We start from the raw sequence: 24,082 nt of genomic DNA on the forward strand, positions 1-24,082 counted from the left end.
GAGCGTCTGGCAGGCAGCCATGTTGGTTTTATGACAGGATCTGACAGATTACCAGACGTCCAGTCCACTTGATCTCTCTCTCTCTCTCTCTCTCTCTCTCTCTCTGACCTTCCTATATACAGTATCACTCTCCAAAATATCTCAGTGTTACACTGTGCTGTACTGCTCTGTGTTGAACTGGATATTGATATATCTCAGTGTTACACTGTGCTGTACTGCTCTGTGTTGAACTGGATATTGATATATCTCAGTGTTACACTGTGCTGCTCTGTGTTGAACTGGATATTGATATATCTCAGTGTTACACTGTGCTGTACTGCTCTGTGTTGAACTGGATATTGATATATCTCAGTGTTACACTGTGCTGCTCTGTGTTGAACTGGATATTGATATATCTCAGTGTTACACTGTGCTGTACTGCTCTGTGTTGAACTGGATATTGATATATCTCAGTGTTACACTGTGCTGTACTGGTCTGTGTTGAACTGGATATTGATATATCTCAGTGTTACACTGTGCTGTACTGCTCTGTGTTGAACTGGATATTGATACACTATCTCAGTGTGTACACTGTGCTGTACTGCTCTGTGTTGAACTGGATATTGATATATCTCAGTGTTACACTGTGCTGCTCTGTGTTGAACTGGATATTGATATATCTCAGTGTTACACTGTGCTGTACTGCTCTGTGTTGAACTGGATATTGATATATCTCAGTGTTACACTGTGCTGTGCTGCTCTGTGTTGAACTGGATATTGATATATCTCAGTGTTACACTGTGCTGTACTGCTCTGTGTTGAACTGGATATTGATATATCTCAGTGTTACACTGTGCTGTGCTGCTCTGTGTTGATGGTATATTTTCCAGTCTTGTTGGCCCTCAACCATAAGTCTCATGTCTGTGGTATTATACTGTCCTATACTAACATCTCTCAATGGTTGAGTTCCCGTCACAGCTCATCTCCCATTGGTTGTTTCCTTGCCAGGTTAGAGTCGAGGGTCAAGCTGAGGGCCAATCAGTGACAGAGAACTGTCGGAAACTCGTCAGCTTCACTTTATCAGGTCAGTTATTGTTGATTGGTAGATTGTCTCAATCTACACTGGTCTGGTGTGATCTGCACTGCCTCCCTGTGGTTGAGATGTGTTACTGCACGTGACCTCCTGTCAGTCACTCCTGGACCAGAGTTGTTTACTGACCCCTGGTATACAGTCACTCCTGGGCCAGAGTTGTTTACTGACCCCTGGTATACAGACACTCCTGGGCCAGAGTTGTCTACTGACCCCTGGTATACAGTCACTCCTGGACCAGAGTTGTCTACCGACCCCTGGCATACAGTCACTCCTGGACCAGAGTTGTTTACTGACCCCTGGTATACAGTCACTCCTGGACCAGAGTTGTTTACTGACCCCTGGTATACAGACACTCCTGGGCCAGAGTTGTTTACTGACCCCTGGTATACAGACACTCCTGGGCCAGAGTTGTTTACTGACCCCTGGTATTCAGGCACTCCTACCAGACCCCCTGGTATACAGTCACTCCTGGGCCAGAGTTGTTTACCCCTGGTATTCAGTCACTCCTGGGTCCGAGTTGTCTCTGACCCCTGGTATACAGTCACTCCTGGACCAGAGTTGTCTACCCCCTGGTATACATTATGGGCCAGTAGAGTTTCTCCCCTGATACAGTCACTCCTGAACCAGAGATGTCTAATGTGTTTAAAATAAATGTATTATTTCATTATTCTGTCACTTGTGTGTGTTGTTTATAACTCCACAGCTCAATATGTGTATCTATGTAGATACTCATGAGCGTGATATATTTCAGTACTCCTGGACCAGTATATTTCCAGTATATTTCCAGTATATTTCCAGTATATTTCCAGGATACGTATGTGTCACTCTACCGATATCCGTGCGTTGGGTCCTGAAGAAGGGATGTTCTTTAACCTACCGACCCCTACCTTATGAAGATGTCCATCCACCCTGGGAAAATAAATGTATTATTTCATTATTGTGTGTGTTGTATTATAACCCACCTTCAAATATGTGTATCTGTGTAGATACTCATGAGCTTGATATATTTCCGTATATTTCCATCATATTAACACCACCGTGGTACCCTGTCTGGCCCGGAGAGGTGATATACACACACACACACATTGGGCACAAACGCTAGAGCGCAAACACACACACCACACCACAAGACTGTCCATCCACCCTGGCACAGAGGAGTGGCTTTCACACCACGGACAGGAGCGCACATCACACACATCATATCTAACACCACACAACCCTGTCTGGCCCGGACACATATACACACACATCCAGGCACAAACATCCAGGCACAAACGCACACACACACACACACACACATCCAGGCACAAACGCTATGAGCGCAAACACACACACACACACACACACATCCAGGCACAAACACAGACGCAAACACACACACACACACACACAGGCACAAACACACACACACACACACACACACACACACACACACACACATATATCCAGGCACAAACGCTAGAGTGCAGGCACACACATACACACACACACACATCCAGGCACAAACGAGCGCAAACACACATTTTCACACGCACACACACACACACACACTGTAAAATAATGCTTTCCAATTCTCTCTCTCTCTCTGTCAGAAGTACACGTTTGTGGCTCTGATGACGGATGTCTTGGAGATCGAGGTGAAGGATAAGTTTTCTAAAAGCCGACCAATCATCAAGCGCTTCCTGGGTCAACTGACCATCCCAGTGCAGAGGCTGCTAGAGAGACCTAATGCAGAGTGAGTCAACTGGAAACCACACCACACACACACACTCAGAGATACATTTCTTACCGGCTTCAGCACTGTCCTCAGTAACTAGACACTATTTAATCAATAGTAATCATTGTAACGTTTAAATAACCATGTATTGGTCATGTTGACCTACAGCTGAGTCTGAATGGTTTGTAATGTTTTTATATCCACAGGGACCAGCCGCTAAGCTATACCCTGTGTCGTCGTCTGCCCACGGACCATGTGAGCGGCCAGCTGCAGTTCAGAGTGGACATGACCTCTGGACATGATGGTAAGGACATTACCTCTGGACATGACAGTAAGGACAAGACCTCTGGACATGACAGTAAGGACATGACCTCTGGACATGACAGTAAGGACATGACCTCTGGACATGACGGTAAGGACATGACCTCTGGACATGACGGTAAGGACATGACCTCTGGACATGACAAGGAATGGACATGACCTCTGGACATGATGGTAAGGACATGACCTCTGGACATGACTGGACATGACCTACATGACATGGACATGACCTCTGGACATGACGGTAAGGACATGACCTCTGGACATGACCTCTGGACATGACCTCTGGACATGACCTCTGGACATGACCTCTGGACATGACAGTAAGGACATGACCTCTGGACATGACGGTAAGGACATGACCTCTGGACATGATGGTAAGGACATGGACATGACCTCTGGACATGACGGTAAGGACATGACCTCTGGACATGACCTCTGGACATGACCTCTGGACATGACCTCTGGACATGACAGTAAGAACATGACCTCTGGACATGACAGTAAGAACATGACCTCTGGACATGACGGTAAGGACATGACCTCTGGACATGATGGTAAGGACATGACCTCTGGACATGGCAGAAGGACATGGGACATGGGTGAGGGCATGGCAGAAGGACATGGGACATGGGAGAGGGCATGACAGAAGGACATGGGAGAGGGCATGACAGAAGGACATGGGAGAGGGCATGACAGAAGGACATGGGAGAGGGCATGACAGAAGGACATGGGAGAGGGCATGACAGAAGGACATGGGAGAGGGCCTGACAGAAGGACATGGGAGAGGGCATGGCAGCAGGACATGGGAGAGGGCATGGCAGAAGGACATGGCAGAAGGACATGGGAGAGGGCATGACAGAAGGACATGGGAGAGGGCATGGCAGAAGGACATGGGAGAGTGCATGGCAGTAAGGACATGGGAGAGTGCATGGCAGTAAGGACATGGGAGAGGGCATGACAGAAGGACATGGGAGAGGGCATGACAGAAGGACATGGCAGAAGGACATGGGAGAGGGCATGACAGAAGGACATGGGAGAGGGCATGACAGAAGGACATGGGAGAGGGCATGACAGAAGGACATGGGAGAGGGCATGACAGAAGGACATGGGAGAGGGCATGGCAGAAGGACATGGGAGAGGGCATGGCAGAAGGACATGGGAGAGGGCATGACAGAAGGACATGGGACATGGGAGAGGGCATGACAGAAGGACATGGGAGAGGGCATGGCAGAAGGACATGGGAGAGGGCATGGCAGTAAGGACATGGGAGAGGGCATGACAGAAGGACATGGGAGAGGGCATGACAGAAGGACATGGGAGAGGGCATGACAGAAGGACATGGGAGAGGGCATGACAGAAGGACATGGGAGAGGGCATGGCAGTAAGGACATGGGAGAGGGCATGGCAGAAGGACATGGGAGAGGGCATGACAGAAGGACATGGGACATGTTTCATGACAGAAGGACATGGGAGAGGGCATGACAGAAGGACATGGGAGAGGGCATGGCAGAAGGACATGGGAGAGGGCATGACAGAAGGACATGGGAGAGGGCATGACATGAAGGACATGGGAGAGGGCATGGGAGAGGGCATGGCAGTGAAGGACATGGACATGGGACATGGGAGAGGGCATGACAGAAGGACATGGGAGAGGGCATGACAGAAGGACATGGGAGAGGGCATGGCAGAAGGACATGGGACATGAGAGAGGGCATGACAGAAGGACATACTAAAGTAATAACATCTGAGAGAGGGAGAGGCTTTGTGTTGATCCGCTTACGTCAGACTGATTATATATATTTGGATTAAAGCGTCTGCTAAATTACATATTATATTCATGACTTTTGAATGTCACACACCCATCAACTAAATGCTGTGTGTGAGTTTTAAAGGTAACCCTGTTTTCCCCTTCCCTTCCCTTCCCTTCCCTTCCCTTCCCTTCCCTCCCCTTCACCTCCCTTCCCTTCCCTTCCCTTCCCTTCCCTTCCCTTCCCTTCCTTCCCTTCCCTTCCCTTCCTTCCTCTCCCTTCCCTTCCCTTCCCTTCCCTTCCCTTCCCTTCCTTCCTCTCCCTTCCCTTCCCTTCCCTTCCCTTCCCTTCCCTTCCCTTCCTTCTCTCCCTTCCCTTCCCTTCCCTTCCCCCCTTCCTTCCCTTCCTCTCCCTTCCCTTCCCTTCCTTCCTCCCCTTCCCTTCCCTTCCCTTCCTTCCCCTTCCCTTCCCTCCCCTCCCCTCCCCTCCCCTTTCTTTCCTTCTCTCACCTCCCTTCCCTACCCTTCCCCTCCCTCCCTTCCCTTCCCCCTGCCTCCCTCCCTGACAGAGGGCTCTCCTGATGCCATGGGTTCCATCTTGGGTTTGTCAGTGAACGGGGACCCTGGGAGCCCCTCTGACGATGAAGACCCCCACCCTTCCTCCAGGGCCCGGGGCCCCTCTCCCACAGGTTCCTACTCCTCCCTGCTCAACGGAGAGGTCCACAGGGATGGAGACGATGTCTGGAGTGACGCCCGGGGGGCGGTAGGCGAGCTAGGCGTCCTGGGTAAAAGTCCTAAAGCTGTGTTGTCTTTATGATTGTCTGTATGTCTGATGTAACTGTCATACTGTTAGTATGTTTCATGTAACTGTCATACTGTTAGTATGTTTCATGTAACTGTCATACTGTTAGTATGTTTCATGTAACTGTCATACTGTTAGTATGTTTCATGTAACTGTCATACTGTTAGTATGTTTCATGTAACTGTCATACTGTTAGTATGTTTCATGTAACTGTTAGTATGTTTCATGTAACTGTCATACTGTTAGTATGTTTCATGTAACTGTTAGTATGTTTCATGTAACTGTTAGTATGTTTCATGTTACTGTCATACTGTTAGTATGTTTCATGTAACTGTTAGTATGTTTCATGTTACTGTCATACTGTTAGTATGTTTCATGTAACTGTCATACTGTTAGTATGTTTCATGTAACTGTTAGTATGTTTCATGTAACTGTCATACTGTTAGTATGTTTCATGTAACTGTTAGTATGTTTCATGTAACTGTCATACTGTTAGTATGTTTCATGTAACTGTTAGTATGTTTCATGTAACTGTCATACTGTTAGTATGTTTCATGTAACTGTTAGTATGTTTCATGTAACTGTCATACTGTTAGTATGTTTCATGTAACTGTTAGTATGTTTCATGTAACTGTTACTGTATATGTTTCATGTAACTGTCATACTGTTAGTATGTTTCATGTAACTGTCATACCATTAGTATGTTTCATGTAACTGTCATACTGTTAGTATGTTTCATGTAACTGTTAGTATGTTTCATGTAACTGTTAGTATGTTTCATGTAACTGTCATACTGTTAGTATGTTTCATGTAACTGTCATACCATTAGTATGTTTCATGTAACTGTCATACTGTTAGTATGTTTCATGTAACTGTCATACTGTTAGTATGTTTCATGTAACTGTCATACTGTTAGTATGTTTCATGTAACTGTTAGTATGTTTCATGTAACTGTTAGTATGTTTCATGTAACTGTCATACTGTTAGTATGTTTCATGTAACTGTTAGTATGTTTCATGTAACTGTTAGTATGTTTCATGTAACTGTCATACTGTTAGTATGTTTCATGTAACTGTCATACTGTTAGTATGTTTCATGTAACTGTTAGTATGTTTCATGTAACTGTTAGTATGTTTCATGTAACTGTCATACTGTTAGTATGTTTCATGTAACTGTCATACCATTAGTATGTTTCATGTAACTGTCATACTGTTAGTATGTTTCATGTAACTGTCATACCATTAGTATGTTTCATGTAACTGTCATACTGTTAGTATGTTTCATGTAACTGTTAGTATGTTTCATGTAACTGTCATACTGTTAGTATGTTTCATGTAACTGTCATACTGTTAGTATGTTTCATGTAACTGTCATACTGTTAGTATGTTTCATGTAACTGTCATACCATTAGTATGTTTCATGTAACTGTCATACCATTAGTATGTTTCATGTAACTGTCATACTGTTAGTATGTTTCATGTAACTGTCATACTGTTAGTATGTTTCATGTAACTGTTAGTATGTTTCATGTAACTGTTAGTATGTTTCATGTAACTGTCATACTGTTAGTATGTTTCATGTAACTGTCATACTGTTAGTATGTTTCATGTAACTGTTAGTATGTTTCATGTAACTGTCATACCATTAGTATGTTTCATGTACTGTCATACTGTTAGTATGTTTCATGTAACTGTCATACTGTTAGTATGTTTCATGTAACTGTCATACTGTTAGTATGTTTCATGTAACTGTCATACTGTTAGTATGTTTCATGTAACATCATACCATTAGTATGTTTCATGTAACTGTCATACTGTTAGTATGTTTCATGTAACTGTCATACTGTTAGTATGTTTCATGTAACTGTTAGTATGTTTCATGTAACTGTCATACTGTTAGTATGTTTCATGTAACTGTCATACTGTTAGTATGTTTCATGTAACTGTTAGTATGTTTCATGTAACTGTCATACCATTAGTATGTTTCATGTAACTGTCATACTGTTAGTATGTTTCATGTAACTGTCATACTGTTAGTATGTTTCATGTAACTGTTAGTATGTTTCATGTAACTGTTAGTATGTTTCATGTAACTGTTAGTATGTTTCATGTAACTGTCATACTGTTAGTATGTTTCATGTAACTGTCATACTGTTAGTATGTTTCATGTAACTGTTAGTATGTTTCATGTAACCATCATACTGTTAGTATGTTTCATGTAACTGTTAGTATGTTTCATGTAACTGTTAGTATGTTTCATGTAACTGTCATACTGTTAGTATGTTTCATGTAACTGTCATACTGTTAGTATGTTTCATGTAACTGTCATACTGTTAGTATGTTTCATGTAACTGTTAGTATGTTTCATGTAACTGTCATACTGTTAGTATGTTTCATGTAACTGTCATACCATTAGTATGTTTCATGTAACTGTCATACCATTAGTATGTTTCATGTAACTGTCATACTGTTAGTATGTTTCATGTAACTGTCATACTGTTAGTATGTTTCATGTAACTGTTAGTATGTTTCATGTAACTGTCATACCATTAGTATGTTTCATGTAACTGTCATACTGTTAGTATGTTTCATGTAACTGTTAGTATGTTTCATGTAACTGTCATACCATTAGTATGTTTCATGTAACTGTCATACTGTTAGTATGTTTCATGTAACTGTCATACTGTTAGTATGTTTCATGTAACTGTTAGTATGTTTCATGTAACTGTCATACCATTAGTATGTTTCATGTAACTGTCATACTGTTAGTATGTTTCATGTAACTGTCATACTGTTAGTATGTTTCATGTAACTGTTAGTATGTTTCATGTAACTGTTAGTATGTTTCATGTAACTGTCATACTGTTAGTATGTTTCATGTAACTGTCATACTGTTAGTATGTTTCATGTAACTGTCATACTGTTAGTATGTTTCATGTAACTGTCATACTGTTAGTATGTTTCATGTAACTGTCATACTGTTAGTATGTTTCATGTAACTGTTAGTATGTTTCATGTAACTGTTAGTATGTTTCATGTAACTGTTAGTATGTTTCATGTAACTGTCATACTGTTAGTATGTTTCATGTAACTGTCATACTGTTAGTATGTTTCATGTAACTGTCATACTGTTAGTATGTTTCATGTAACTGTCATACTGTTAGTATGTTTCATGTAACTGTCATACCATTAGTATGTTTCATGTAACTGTCATACTGTTAGTATGTTTCATGTAACTGTCATACTGTTAGTATGTTTCATGTTACTGTCATACTGTTAGTATGTTTCATGTAACTGTCATACTGTTAGTATGTTTCATGTAACTGTCATACCATTAGTATGTTTCATGTAACTGTTAGTATGTTTCATGTAACTGTCATACCATTAGTATGTTTCATGTAACTGTCATACCATTAGTATGTTTCATGTAACTGTCATACCATTAGTATGTTTCATGTAACTGTCATACTGTTAGTATGTTTCATGTAACTGTCATACCATTAGTATGTTTCATGTAACTGTCATACTGTTAGTATGTTTCATGTAACTGTCATACTGTTAGTATGTTTCATGTAACTGTTAGTATGTTTCATGTAACTGTTAGTATGTTTCATGTAACTGTCATACTGTTAGTATGTTTCATGTAACCATCATACTGTTAGTATGTTTCATGTAACTGTTAGTATGTTTCATGTAACTGTTAGTATGTTTCATGTAACCATCATACTGTTAGTATGTTTCATGTAACCATCATACTGTTAGTATGTTTCATGTAACCATCATACTGTTAGTATGTTTCATGTAACTGTCATACTGTTAGTATGTTGCATGTAACTGTTAGTATGTTTCATGTAACCATCATACTGTTATTACGTTTCATGTTACTGTCATACTGTTAGTATGTTTCATGTAACTGTTAGTATGTTTCATGTAACTGTCATACTGTTAGTATGTTGCATGTAACTGTTAGTATGTTTCATGTAACTGTCATACTGTTAGTATGTTTCATGTTACTGTCATACTGTTAGTATGTTTCATGTAACTGTCATACTGTTAGTATGTTTCATGTTACTGTCATACTGTTAGTATGTTGCATGTAACTGTTAGTATGTTTCATGTAACTGTCATACTGTTAGTATGTTTCATGTAACCATCATACTGTTAGTATGTTTCATGTAACTGTCATACTGTTAGTATGTTTCATGTAACCATCATACTGTTAGTATGTTTCATGTAACTGTCATACTGTTAGTATGTTTCATGTAACTGTCATACTGTTAGTATGTTTCATGTAACTGTCATACTGTTAGTATGTTTCATGTAACCATCATACTGTTAGTATGTTTCATGTAACCATCATACTGTTAGTATGTTTCATGTAACTGTCATACTGTTAGTATGTTTCATGTAACTGTTAGTATGTTTCATGTTACTGTCATACTGTTAGTATGTTTCATGTAACTGTTAGTATGTTTCATGTAACTGTTAGTATGTTTCATGTAACTGTCATACTGTTAGTATGTTTCATGTAACGTAATGGTTGGTGTTTTTTAATGTAACATGCTTTCTGTACGCAAAGTACATTTCTGTGGACAACAGACAATACAAGTATATCTAATCTATCTAGGATTGGCAATCCCAGGCGGCCACTCCCATCGACAGGTGTCCCTCAACGACTACTTGGATGCCATCGAAGCTCCTAAGGGCCCGGGAGAGCGGCCCCTGGGCGCAACGTCACCCAAGCTGAGGTCCAGTTTCCCGACGAACACACGACTCAGTGCCATGCTGCATATAGACTCTGATGAAGACGAGGAGGCGGGGCCGTCCAGGGACCATCCACCACATGACAGGAAGCCCTTGCTGCCACTGGCCAATGGTGTTCAGGCTGGGGTTGGGAAGGGAGCTGCCTCTTCAGAACAGGGCCTGGGGAAACAAGAGAAAGAGGGGACAGAGGCAAACAGGGGAGAAATTGAGGGAGCACAGGGGACAAAAGCTGGGACAGGGGATGGAGCTGGGGATGGAGATGGGTTTGGGGCTGGATCTGGGGATGGAGCTGGAGATGGGCCTGGAGATGGGGCTGGATCTGAGGATGGAGCTGGAGATGGGGATGGAGCTGGAGATGGGGCTGGAGATGGGGCTGGATCTGGGGATGGAGCTGGAGATGGGGCTGGAGATGGGGATGGGGCTGGATCTGGGGATGGAGCTGGAGATGGGCCTGGATCTCAGGATGGATCCATGGCTGGGGTTGGAGTTGCAGTTGAAGCGAGGACTGGAGCTGGATCCATGGCTGTGGTTGGATCTCTAACTATAGCCAGACCCGGGGTTGGAGCTGAGGCCAGACCTGTATCTGTGGTTGGTCCTGGGGCTGGAGCTGGGCCTCCTCTATCTCCAATACCTGAGACGAATACTGCAGTGCAGGGGGTGTCAGAGGACGCTGTGGCAGCCAGGCCTGAGGCCAGCCAGCAGCCAACGATCTCAGGGGCCACAGCAGCCCAGGAGCCCCTCAGGATCTCACTGCCTACTGTTCTGAAGACATCCACTACTCAGGTGAGTGGTGCTGTCAGACCAGGGTCTGGGCAGGCCCACCTCCTAACAGAACGCTCTACCACATGTATTTTACTGTACATTTCAACTTTAGGTTCATCTAAATGTGTTCATATCGTAGTGATGAAGGATAAATGCCAAAGTTTAACAATAAAGAATACTTTGCTCTATTTTCAGAAGGGACGGAAGGAAGAGGAAATGGCGCCCAAGGCTGAGGAGGAAGGGGCGGAGTCACCCAGTGAAGGAGCAAGTGCCATTGCAGCCCCCCCGACGACCAGTAGCGTTGCCGACCAGGGGGGCGGGGCCTCTGGCTCTGATGTCACAGGAGCAAGGACCGCCAGCGCAGCAGCCAATGAGGAAGAAGAGGGTGGGGAGATCTGGCAGAGGAGGTCCATGCAGGCGTCTGGAGGCGTGTCTCAAGAGGAGGGGGCGCGGTCTTCTGAGGCGAGCGGGCCAATCGACTCTTCACAGAGTGTCTCTGAGGAGGGCAGCGAGGCAGGAGGTGAGAGACAGGACACAGCAACCCAGTATCACACAAAATGCTTATTGGAAATTCATGACAGGCACAAAGTAAAAGTACACAAATGTGTGTGCAGTACACGATTTTATATACAGTGCATTTCAATCCCAGATAAAAACAGTCAATTACTTAAGCCAGAAACGATAGCAGGGAGGTTGGTTGGGGAGGATGGGTGGGGGGGGGTATAACATAATGTACACACATTGTGTGTCAGACACACAAAATGCGTTGTGAAAAGTGTGTGACTTTTCCGTGTGCCTGTCACAAATTTTAAAGAAGTAATTTGTGTCTATTTCACAGCAAGCTGTGACAGTGAGTTGACCCGACCCGGTTAGGTCTGTCTTTGGCTCCCATGACCCGAGCTCAAAAACAGCTGTTTTAAAGTCAATGACGGCGCTAGCTAACATAGTTGACCTGCCACCGGTTTGTGTTAGGTCTTCAGAGGCATATTTGGAATGTTGAGGTGGACACTTGTAGAGGTTGATGTGCATATACAATATCTTCTGTGATATTTTGTCCAGAGTGATGTTTCTGCTCCATGGTCATACAGTACAGTACCACTAAGAGATTGACCCGGTTCAGGACGAGGAAAGAAACATGAAAAGCTCCTTAAATCCTCTAAAAGATCTTTGGAAAATGAACAAAAGAACAAAAGGATTAAAAAATGTGAAAAACCCCAGTATTATTCACTTGATGTTTATTAACATTGATTGTTGTCAGATTATGTCGGTCTTTCCCTCTGGTTTGCACAGTGAGGTTTTAATGTGTGTTTGAGTGTGTGTGTGCACTCGTGTGTTTAATCTCTATTCTGTTCAGGGGCCACAGTGTGTTTACAAGATGAGGAGAGAGGAACACATTTAAACACACTGTGGCCCCTCACATTTAAACACACTGTGGCCCCTCTACAAGATGAGGAGAGAGGAACACATTTAGAGGGGCCACAGTGTGTTTAAATGTGTTCCTCTCTTCTCATCTTGTCCAGGGGCCACAGTGTGTTTAAATGTGTTCCTCTCTCCTCATCTTGTCCAGGAGCCACAGTGTGTTTAAATGTGTTCCTCTCTCCTCATCTTGTCCAGGGGCCACAGTGTGTTTAAATGTGTTCCTCTCTCCTCATCTTGTCCAGGGGCCACAGTGTGTTTAAATGTGTTCCTCTCTCCTCATCTTGTCCATGGGCCACAGTGTGTTTTAATGTCTTCCTCTCTCCTCATCTTCTTCAGGGGCCACAGGTCAAGTCAACGGCCACCAGTCCGTCCGCTCCCTGCCCTCTGTCCGTCACGACATGGGTCGCTACCAGAGAGTAGATGAGCCACTTCCTCCCAGTGAGTAGTGTGTGTTTCTCAGGGAGGAAGAGAAAGATTGAAATCCTGATCATGTCAGTTGACCGACTCATAATCTGAGATGGTAGAATTTATACAATTAGTAATAATATTAGAATTAGTGGTTGACTTTTTCAATGTGTGTCATATACACTGAGTGTACAAAACATTAGGAACACCTTCATGATATTTGAGTTTCCCCTCAGAACAGCCTCAGGGGTCTGGACTCTACAAGGTGTGGAAAGAATTCCACAGAGATGCTGGCCCATGTTGACTCCAATGCTTCCCACAGTTGTATCAAGTTGTGTCCTTTTTTTTTGATACACGTGGGAAACTGTTGAGCGTGAAAAACCCAGCAGCGTTCTTAACACATTCAAACCAATGTGCCTGGCACCTACTACCAGACCCTGTTTATAGTCACTTAAATATTTTGTCTTCCCATTCACCCTCTGAATGACACACACAAATCCATGTTCCAATTGTCTCAAGGCTTAAACATCCTTCTTTAACCCGTCTCCTCCTCTTCATCGACACTGATTGAAGTGGATTTAACAAGTGACATCAATAAGGGATCATAACTTCAACCTGGATTCACCTGGTCAGTCTATGTCAAGGAAAGAGCAGGTGTTCCTAATGTTTTGTCCACTCAGTGCATATGATATATTTGCCTTGCTGACTGGGAGGCCTGTTAGACAGTCACAGTCGTGTGTTCTATGTGTGTGTGTGTGTTCTGTGTGTGTGCGTGTGTGTGCGTGTGTGTGTGTGTGTGTGTGTGTGTGTGTGTGTGTGTGTGTGTGTGTGTGTGTGTGTGTGTTTTTCAGACTGGGAGGCCCGTATAGACAGTCACAGTCGTGTGTTCTATGTGTGTGTGTGTGCGTGTGTGTGTGTGTGTGTGTTTCAGACTGGGAGGCCCGTATAGACAGTCACAGTCGTGTGTTCTATGTGGACCATGTGAACCGCACCACCACCTGGCAGAGACCCACCGCGCCTCCAGCACCACAGCTCCTCCAGAGGTCCAACAGCATACAGCAGATGGAGCAGCTCAACCGCAGGTTACAACCAGCACACACACTTATCATGTATCTTGACACACACACACTCACTCACACACACACACACATGCAGAACACACACACACACACACACATGCAGAACACACACACACACACACACACACACATGCAGAACACACACACACACACACACACACACACACACACACAGACACAGGCACACACAGACACACACACACACACACAGACACAGACACAGACACAGACACAGACACACACACACACAGACACTCACACACACACACCACTCACCACTCTCTTCTATAGAGTTTGTGTTACAGTTTAGTGCCATTGCTTTTGTCTTCAGGTATCAGAGTATACGCAGGACGATGACCAATGAGAGAACAGCAGAGGAGCTGACAGCTCCGCCAGAGGTGCCCACCGACGACACTGACCACCACACTATCCCAGGTAGCCAGGCTTGCAGTGCATTCTGGTCGCTGTAGTCAACTAAAGCTTGACAATAGGCCTTTCACTAGCCAGTATTCTGCTTGTTTAGGATGGTTTCTACTAAAACTGAACCCGGCTCTTGTTAAAGCTTTTCAAATGAAATTGTTTGGTTGTTAACTTGTTGTGTGTGTCTGTGTGTGTCTCTGTGTGTGTGTGTGTCTGTGTGTCTGTGTGTGTGTGTGTGTCTGTGTGTGTCTGTGTGTGTCTGTGTGTGTGTGTGTGTGTGTGTGTGCAACATGTGTGTGTGTCCATGTGTGTGTGTGTGTCTGTGTGTGTGTGTGTGTGTGTGTGTGTGTGTGTGTGTCTGTGTGTCTGTCTGTGTGTGCGTGTGTGTGTGTCTCTCTGTGTGTGTGTGTGTGTGTGTGTGTGTGTGTGTGTGTGTGTGTGTGTGTGTGTGTGTGTGTGTGTGTGTGTGTGTGTGTGTGTGTGTGTCTCTCTGTGTGTGTGTGTGTGTGTGTGTTGTCAGAGTCTCGTCGTGATGGTGTGGTGACTCCAGATAGCTCTCGGTCTCGTCTCAGTCTGCTCCTCCAGTCTCCCAGCGCTAAGTTCCTGACCAGCCCTGACTTCTTCACCTTGCTGCATTCCAACCCTGTATGTTTCACACACACACACACACACACACACACACACACACACACACACACACACACACACACCTAGAACCCCCTTACTGCTCGATCAGTTCATTTCTATGACCTATATTTCTACTATTACAGTACTGTAACTATATTTACCTCACATTGTCACATCAGTCATTCATCACTTTACAATACTACCCTTCTCTCCTCTTCCTCTTCCTCTCCTCTACTCTTCTCAACTCTCCCACCGTCCTCCCTCCCTTCTCCTCCACGTCCTCTCCACTCCTCCCCTCTCCACTCCACTCCTCCCCTCTCCACTCCTCTCCCACCCTCCTCTCCTACCCTCTTCCCCTCTCCTCCCCTCTTCTTGCCACTCCCACCCTCCTCCCCCCTCCTCTCCCCTCTCCTCCCCTCTTTTCTCTTCTCCCACCCTCCTCCCCTCTACAATCCTCTCCCCTTCTCTTCTCTCCTCTCCCACCTTCTTCTCCCTCTCCTCTCCCACTCTCCTCTTCTCTACAATCCTCTCCCCTTCTCTCCTCTGCTCTCGAACCTTCCTCTCCCTCTCCTCTCCCACTCTCCTCTTCTCTACAATCCTCTCCCCTTCTCTCCTCTGCTCTCGCACCTTCCTCTCCCTCTCCTCTCCCACTCTCCTCTTCTCTACAATCCTCTCCCCTTCTCTTCTCTCCTCTCCTCTCCCACCTTCTTCTCCCTCTTCTCTCTTCTCCCACCCTCCTCCCCTCTACAATCCTCTCCCCTTCTCTTCTCTCCTCTCCTCTCCCACCTTCTTCTCCCTCTTCTCTCTTCTCCCACCCTCCTCTTCTCTACAATCCTCTCCCCTTCTCTCCTCTCCTCTCCTCTCCTCTCCCAACTTCCTCTCCCTCTACTCTCCCACTCTCCACTTCTCTACAATCCTCTCCTCTCCCACCTTCTTCTCCCTCTTCTCTCTTCTCCCACCCTCCTCTTCTCTACAATCCTCTCCCCTTCTCTCCTCTCCTCTCCTCTCGCACCTTCTTCTCCCTCTTCTCTCTTCTCCCACCCTCCTCTTCTCTACAATCCTCTCCCCCTTCTCTCCTCTGCTCTCGCACCTTCCTCTCCCTCTCCTCTCCCACTCTCCTCTTCTCTACAATCCTCTCCCCTTCTCTCCTCTCCTCTCCCACCTTCTTCTCCCTCTACTCTCCCACTCTCCTCTTCTCTACAATCCTCTCCCCTTCTCTCCTCTCCTCTCGCACCTTCCTCTCCCTCTCCTCTCCCACTCTCCTCTTCTCTACAATCCTCTCCCCTTCTCTCCTCTCCTCTCCCACCTTCTTCTCCCTCTCCTCTCCCACTCTCCTCTTCTCTACAATCCTCTCCCCTTCTCTCCTCTCCTCTCCCACCTTCTTCTCCCTCTCCTCTCCCACTCTCCTCTTCTCTACAATCCTCTCCCCTTCTCTCCTCTCCTCTCCCACCTTCTTCTCCCTCTTCTCTCTTCTCCCACCCTCCTCCCCTCTACAATCCTCTCCCCTTCTCTCCTCTGCTCTCGCACCTTCGTCTCCCTCTCCTCTCCCACTCTCCTCTTCTCTTATTCTCTCCCCAGAGTGCCTACCGCATGTTTACAGGTAACACCTGCCTGAAACACATGATCAGTAAGGTGCGTCGGGACACGCATCACTATGAGCGCTACCAGCACAACAGAGACCTGGTGGTTTTCCTCAACATGTTCTCCAACAAACAGCTGGAGCTGCCCCGTGGCTGGGAGCTGAAGCACGACCACACTGGCAAGGTACAGACAGACAGACAGACAGACAGACAGACAGACAGACAGACAGACACATACACATACACATACACATACACACATATACACACATATACACACATATACACACATATACACACATATACACACATATACACACATATACACATCTCTCTCTCTCTCTCTCTCTCTCTCTCTCTCTCTCTCTCTCTCTCTGTGTCTCTCTCTGTGTCTCTCTCTCTGTTTACCAATGACCCTAACCTCTCCACTTCTCATTCTGTCTGTCTCTACAGCCTTTCTTTGTGGACCACAACTGCCGGGCCACTACGTTCATCGACCCTCGCTCCCTCTTCAGAGCAGCACACGTCCCAGCAGCCTCCTGGCCCACCGCCAGCACTTGACCAGACAACGCAGCCACAGCGCTGGCGAGGTCAGCCCACAACACATGGTGAGACACACACACACATCATGGTGAGACACACACACACACACATCATGGTGAGACACACACACACACACACACACATCATGGTGAGACACACACACACATCATGGTGAGACACACACACACACACACATCATGGTGAGACACACACACACACACATCATGGTGAGACACACACACATCATGGTGAGACACACACACATCATGGTGAGACACACACACATCATGGTGAGACACACACACACACACATCATGGTGAGACACACACACACATCATGGTGAGACACACACACACATCATGGTGAGACACACACACACACACATCATGGTGACACACACACACACATCATGGTGAGACACACACACATCATGGTGAGACACAGACACACACACATCATGGTGAGACACACACACACACACACACACACATCATGGTGAGACACACACACACACATCATGGTGACACACACACACACACACATCATGGTGAGACACACACACATCATGGTGAGACACACACACACATCATGGTGACACACACACATCATAGTGAGACACACACACACAAACACACACAAATCATTGTGAGACACACATACACACACACACACACACACACACACACATCATGGTTAGACACACACACACAAGACATGGTGAGCCACACACACACACTCGTCAGTCAACTCAACCACCTCTCTGTGCTCCAGGTGGGTGACCACCCTCGTCATTCTGGAGGAGGACCCCCTGTAATGCCCCGCCCATCCAGCACCTTCACCCCGGTCAGCCGCACCCAGTACCAAGACGTAGTGCCAGTGGGTGAGTGGACACACACACACACACACACACACACACACACACACACACACACACACACACACACACACACACACACACACACATAGCTCATTCTGTCCTCGACTCCTTCTCTTCAGCTTACAACGACAAGATTGTGGCGTTTCTACGACAACCCAATATCTTTGAGATCCTGCAGGAGAGACAGACAGAGTTTATCAGGAACCACTGGCTCAGGTCAGCAGCCTCTTCCTCCACCATTTCTTCCTTCCTTCCTCCCTCCTACCCCCCCCCTCCCTCCCTCCCTCCCTCCCTCCCTCCCTCCCTCCCTCCCTCCCTCCCTCCCTCCCTCCCTCCCTCCCTCCCTCCCTCCCTCCCTCCCTCCCTCCCTCCCTCCCTCCTCCCTCCCTCCCTCCCTCCCTCCCTCCCTCCCTCCCTCCCTCCCTCCCTCCCTCCCTCCCTCCCCTCCCTCCCTCCCTCCCTCCCTCCCTCCCTCCCTCCCTCCCTCCCTCCCCCCTCCCCATCCCTCCTTCCTCCCCCCTCCCTCCCTCCCTCCTTCCTCCCCCTCCCTCCTCCCCCTCCCTCCTTCCCACCCCTCCCTCCTCACTTCACTCAGAACAGTCCCTCAAACCCTCACTACTAAATTCACTACTGTTGTCAACTCACTCACTATACCTCCAAGGAGTAGTTAAGGATCATTCTGTTGTTCTCCACCACAGGGAGAAGGTGCAGTTGATCCGTAATGAAGGGGCCTCTGGTCTGGCCAGGCTGTCTGGTGATGCAGACCTGGTCATCCTCCTCAGGTGAGCTACTGTCATACCTGTACCTGTCTCATACCTGTACCTGCCTCATACCTGCCTCATACCTGTACCTGCCTCATACCTGCCTCATACCTGTACCTGCCTCATACCTGTACCTGCCTCATACCTGCCTCATACCTGTACCTGCCTCATACCTGCCTCATACCTGTACCTGCCTCATACCTGCCTCATACTTGTACCTGCCTCATACGTGTACCTGCCTCATACCTGTCCCTGTCTCATACCTGTACCTGCCTCATACCTGTACCTGCCTCATACCTGTACCTGCCTCATACGTACCTGCCTCATACCTGTACCTGCCTCATACCTGTCCCTGCCTCATACCTGTACCTGCCTCATACCTGTACCTGCATCATACCTGTCCCTGCCTCATACCTGCCTCATACCTGTCCCTGCCTCATACCTGTCCCTGCCTCATACCTGTACCTGCCTCATACCTGTACCTGTCTCATACCTGTACCTGCCTCATACCTGTACCTGCCTCATACCTGTACCTGCCTCATACCTGTACCTGCCTCATACCTGTACCTGCCTCATACCTGTACCTGCCTCATACCTGTACCTGCCTCATACCTGTACCTGCCTCATACCTGTCCCTGCCTCATACCTGTACCTGCCTCATACCTGTACCTGCCTCATACCTGTCCCTGCCTCATACCTGCCTCATACCTGTCCCTGCCTCATACCTGTCCCTGCCTCATACCTGTACCTGCCTCATACCTGTACCTGTCTCATACCTGTACCTGCCTCATACCTGTACCTGACTCATACCTGTACCTGCCTCATACCTGTACCTGCATCATACCTGCCTCATACCTGTACCTGCCTCATACCTGCCTTATTCAGATGTAGGACCTTCATTTCAGCCAGTTTGCTACAGAAGGAAAATAATCCTGCAGCAACAGGTGATAATGGATAATAATGAATGGAAATGTGTCCAGGGGAATGTGACATTTCTAAGTGGAAATTACAAACTTCAGAAGCCTCAAATACACGACATGTTTTACATTTTCTGCACTGCAGGAAAGTTCTCCTGCAACAGGGTGATCAAATGAAGATCCTACATCTGTACCTGCCTCTCACGACTATCAGTGTATGAGAAGCTTTGTGCTTGAGACCTGACGACTTGTGTTAGCTCCCCGAGCCAATACCTAGACTTTAGTTCAAACCCCGTTTTGTTACTTTGGGTCTCTGTAGCTCTCAGTGACATTGTCTCCTCTCTCTTGGTTCTCTCTGACAGCCTGTTTGAGGAGGAAGTGATGTCATATGTTCCGCCTCACGCCTTACTGCACCCCAGCTACTGCCAGTCCCCACGAAGCTCCCCCGTGTCCTCCCCACAGAACTCACCTGGTGAGAAGGCTTCTCTACACCTCTCTCTGTTACCATTCTGTCTTTCTCTATTTCTCTCTCCTTTTCTCACACAGACACACACACACACACACACACACACAAACTCACACACTCACACACACACACTCACACAGGTATTGAGGGAGCTCTTTTCTTGTCTCCTCCTCCATCTCCAACTCTGTCTCTGTCTCTCTCTCTGTCTCTCTCTGTCTCTCTCTATCTCTGTCTCTCTCTCTCTCTCTCTGTCTCTCTCTCTCTCTCTCTGTCTCTCTCTCTGTCTCTCTCTCTCTCTTTCTCTCTCTCTCTCTCTCTTTCTCTCTCTCTGTCTCTGTCTCTCTCTCTGTCTCTGTCTCTCTCTCTGTCTCTCTCTCTCTGTCTCTCTCTCTGTCTCTCTGTCTCTCTGTCTCTCTGTCTCTCTCTCTGTCTCTCTCTCTCTGTCTCTCTCTGTCTCTCTCTCTCTCTGTCTCTCTGTCTCTCTGTCTCTCTGTCTGTCTCTCTCTCTCTGTCTCTCTGTCTCTCTCTGTCTCTCTCTCTGTCTCTCTCTGTCTCTCTCTCTGTCTCTCTGTCTCTCTGTCTCTCTCTGTCTCTCTCTCTCTGTCTCTCTCTCTGTCTCTCTCTGTCTCTCTCTCTGTCTCTCTGTCTCTGTCTCTGGGTGGTTCTCTCTCTCTCTCTCTCTCTCTCTCTCTCTCTCTCTCTCTCTCTCTCTCTCTGTCTCTGTCTCTGGGTGGTTCTCTCTCTCTCTCTCTGTCTTTGTCTCTGTCTCTGTCTCTCTCTCTCTCTCTCTCTCTGTTTGTAGGAGCACACACTCATTCCTCGTTCTCTGTCAAATTGTATTCCCCCAGGAACACAGCGAGCTAATGCCCGTGCCCCTGCCCCCTACAAGCGAGACTTTGAAGCCAAACTGCGAAACTTCTACCGCAAACTGGAGACCAAGGGCTACGGCCAGGGTCAGGAAGTTAAAGTATGTAGACCCAGGGCTACGGCCAGGGCCCAGGGAAGTTAAAGTATGTAGACCCAGGGCTACGGCCAGGGCCCAGGAAGTTAAAGTATGTAGACCCAGGGCTATGGCCAGGGCCCAGGGAAGTTAAAGTATGTAGACCCAGGGCTCGCCCAGGGCCCAGGAAGTTAAAGTATGTAGACCCAGGGCTACGGCCAGGGCCCAGGGAAGTTAAAGTATGTAGACCCAGGGCTACGGCCAGGGCCAGGGAAGTTAAAGTATGTAGACCCAGGGCTACGGCCAGGGCCCAGGGAAGTTAAAGTATGTAGTGGGGAGGGTGTTTGTCATCAATATAATACTGTAACATGTTTTAATATTCATGGATGAATACTGTAATATAGATTCATATTCATGGATGAATACTGTAATATAGATTCATATTCATGGATTAATACTGTAATATAGATTCATATTCATGGATGAATACTGTAATATAGATTCATATTCATGGATGAATACTGTAATATAGATTCATATTCATGGATGAATACTGTAATATAGATTCATATTCATGGATGAGTACTGTAATACTAAAGAATGAATGCGTTATTGATCTAGCTAAATGCTTTGGTGTTCCGGCTAAAGAAATAGAATCTCATTCTAGTTCTGTGGTCCACCCACATACCCTCCATCCACGCCCTCCTGCCCTTACCAGTTCCCCCTGTGTGTGTCTCTTCCTCCCCCAACCCCCAGGTTGATCATCCGTAGAGATCATCTCCTGGAGGATGCCTTCAACCAGGTCATGTGTTACTCTCGGAAAGACCTGCAGAGGAGCAAGCTCTATGTCAGCTTCCTGGGAGAGGAGGGGTGAGTCAGACAGACTGCCTGTCCTCTACTCTTCCAGAAGCCGGGGGGGGGATCCTGGATTCAATAGAATGAAACATTTGAGGAATATTTCAGTTAGAAATGCACTTTGTCTGCTCTATGATGTTCTATTTCTATCTACGCCGTTCCTTTGTGATAATGTATCTCCCTGTATGTGTTGCAGGTTGGACTATAGCGGCCCGTCCAGAGAGTTTTTCTTCCTGGTGTCCAGAGAGCTGTTCAACCCGTACTACGGCCTGTTTGAGTACTCCGCCCAACGACACCTACACCGTTCAGATCAGCCCCATGTCTGCCTTCGTAGACAACCATCACGAGTGGTGAGTGAACTGAAGACTGGGAGGGGTTGGGGTCAGAGTGGTCTGTGGTCTGTTGGCTGATAAGCAGGGTTGGGGTCAGAGTGGTCTGTTGGCTGATAAGCAGGGTTGGGGTCAGAGTGGTCTGTTGTCTGTTGGCTGATAAGCAGGGTTGGGGTCAGAGTGGTCTGTGGTCTGTTGGCTGATAAGCAGGGTTGGGGTCAGAGTGGTCTGTGGTCTGTTGGCTGATAAGCAGGGTTTGGGGTCAGAGTGGTCTGTGGTCTGTGGGCTGATAAGCAGGGATGGGGTCAGAGTGGTCTGTGGTCTGTTGGCTGATAAGCAGGGTTGGGGTCAGAGTGGTCTGTGGTCTGTTGGCTGATAAGCAGGGTTGGGGTCAGAGTGGTCTGTGGTCTGTTGGCTGATAAGCAGGGATGGGGTCAGAGTGGTCTGTGGTCTGTTGGCTGATAAGCAGGGTTGGGGTCAGAGTGGTCTGTGGTCTGTTGGCTGATAAGCAGGGTTGGGGTCAGAGTGGTCTGTGGTCTGTTGGCTGATAGGCAGGGTTGGGGTCAGAGTGGTCTGTGGTCTGTTGGCTGATAAGCAGGGTTGGGGTCGGGTGGTCTGTGGTCTGTTGGCTGATAAACAGGGTTGGGGTCAGAGTGGTCTGTGGTCTGTGGGCTGATAAGCAGGGTTGGGGTCAATTCAAATTGAAGTCAGTCAATTCTGGAAACAAACTGAAATTCCTATTTAGTAATGGAAAAAATGAAATCTATTTTCAATTACTTTCAAGAAGCTTTTCGTATCAAAAGTTTTTCCATTTTAGAATTGTAACTAATTAATTTCCTGAATTGACTGACTTCAATTTAATGGAGCCCAGCCCTGGTGATTAATGGACATGCACTGAAGGGACGAGCCAAAATATATGTTGTCTATACTAGGACCTGGGTAATAACATGTTGTCTATACTAGGACCTGGGTAATAACATGTTGTCTATACTGGGACCTGGGTAATAACATGTTGTCTATACTGGGACCTGGGTAATAACATCTGTTGTCTATGCTGGGACCTGGGTAATAACATGTTGTCTATACTGGGACCTGGGTAATAACATCTGTTGTCTATACTAGGACATGGGTAATATCATCTGTTGTCTATACTAGGACCTGGGTAATAACATGTTGTCTAGACTAGGACCTGGGTAATAACATGTTGTCTAGACTAGGACCTGGGTAATAACATGTTGTCTAGACTAGGACCTGGGTAATAACATGTTGTCTATACTAGGACCTGGGTAATAATATGTTGTCTATACTAGGACCTGGGTAATAACATGTTGTCTATACTAGGACCTGGGTAATAACATGTTGTCTAGACTAGGACCTGGGTAATAACATGTTGTCTATACTAGGACCTGGGTAATAATATGTTGTCTATACTAGGACCTGGGTAATAACATGTTGTCTATACTAGGACCTGGGTAATAACATGTTGTCTATACTAGGACCTGGGTAATAACATGTTGTCTAGACTAGGACCTGGGTAATAACATGTTGTCTAGACTAGGACCTGGGTAATAACATGTTGTCTATACTAGGACCTGGGTAATAACATGTTGTCTAGACTAGGACCTGGGTAATAACATCTGTTGTCTATACTAGGACCTGGGTAATACCATCTGTTG

At 46.4% G+C, this 24,082-nt stretch overlaps 1 pseudogene; it reads left to right on the top strand.

Annotated features, from left to right (window-relative positions):
- Positions 1-24,082, top strand: part of LOC135542923 (E3 ubiquitin-protein ligase HECW2-like) — a 48,318-nt pseudogene that overhangs the window by 21,434 nt on the left and 2,802 nt on the right.

The sequence above is a fragment of the Oncorhynchus masou genome, chromosome 7, assembly GCF_036934945.1.
Source record: "Oncorhynchus masou masou isolate Uvic2021 chromosome 7, UVic_Omas_1.1, whole genome shotgun sequence".
NCBI classification, from domain to species: domain Eukaryota; kingdom Metazoa; phylum Chordata; class Actinopteri; order Salmoniformes; family Salmonidae; genus Oncorhynchus; species Oncorhynchus masou.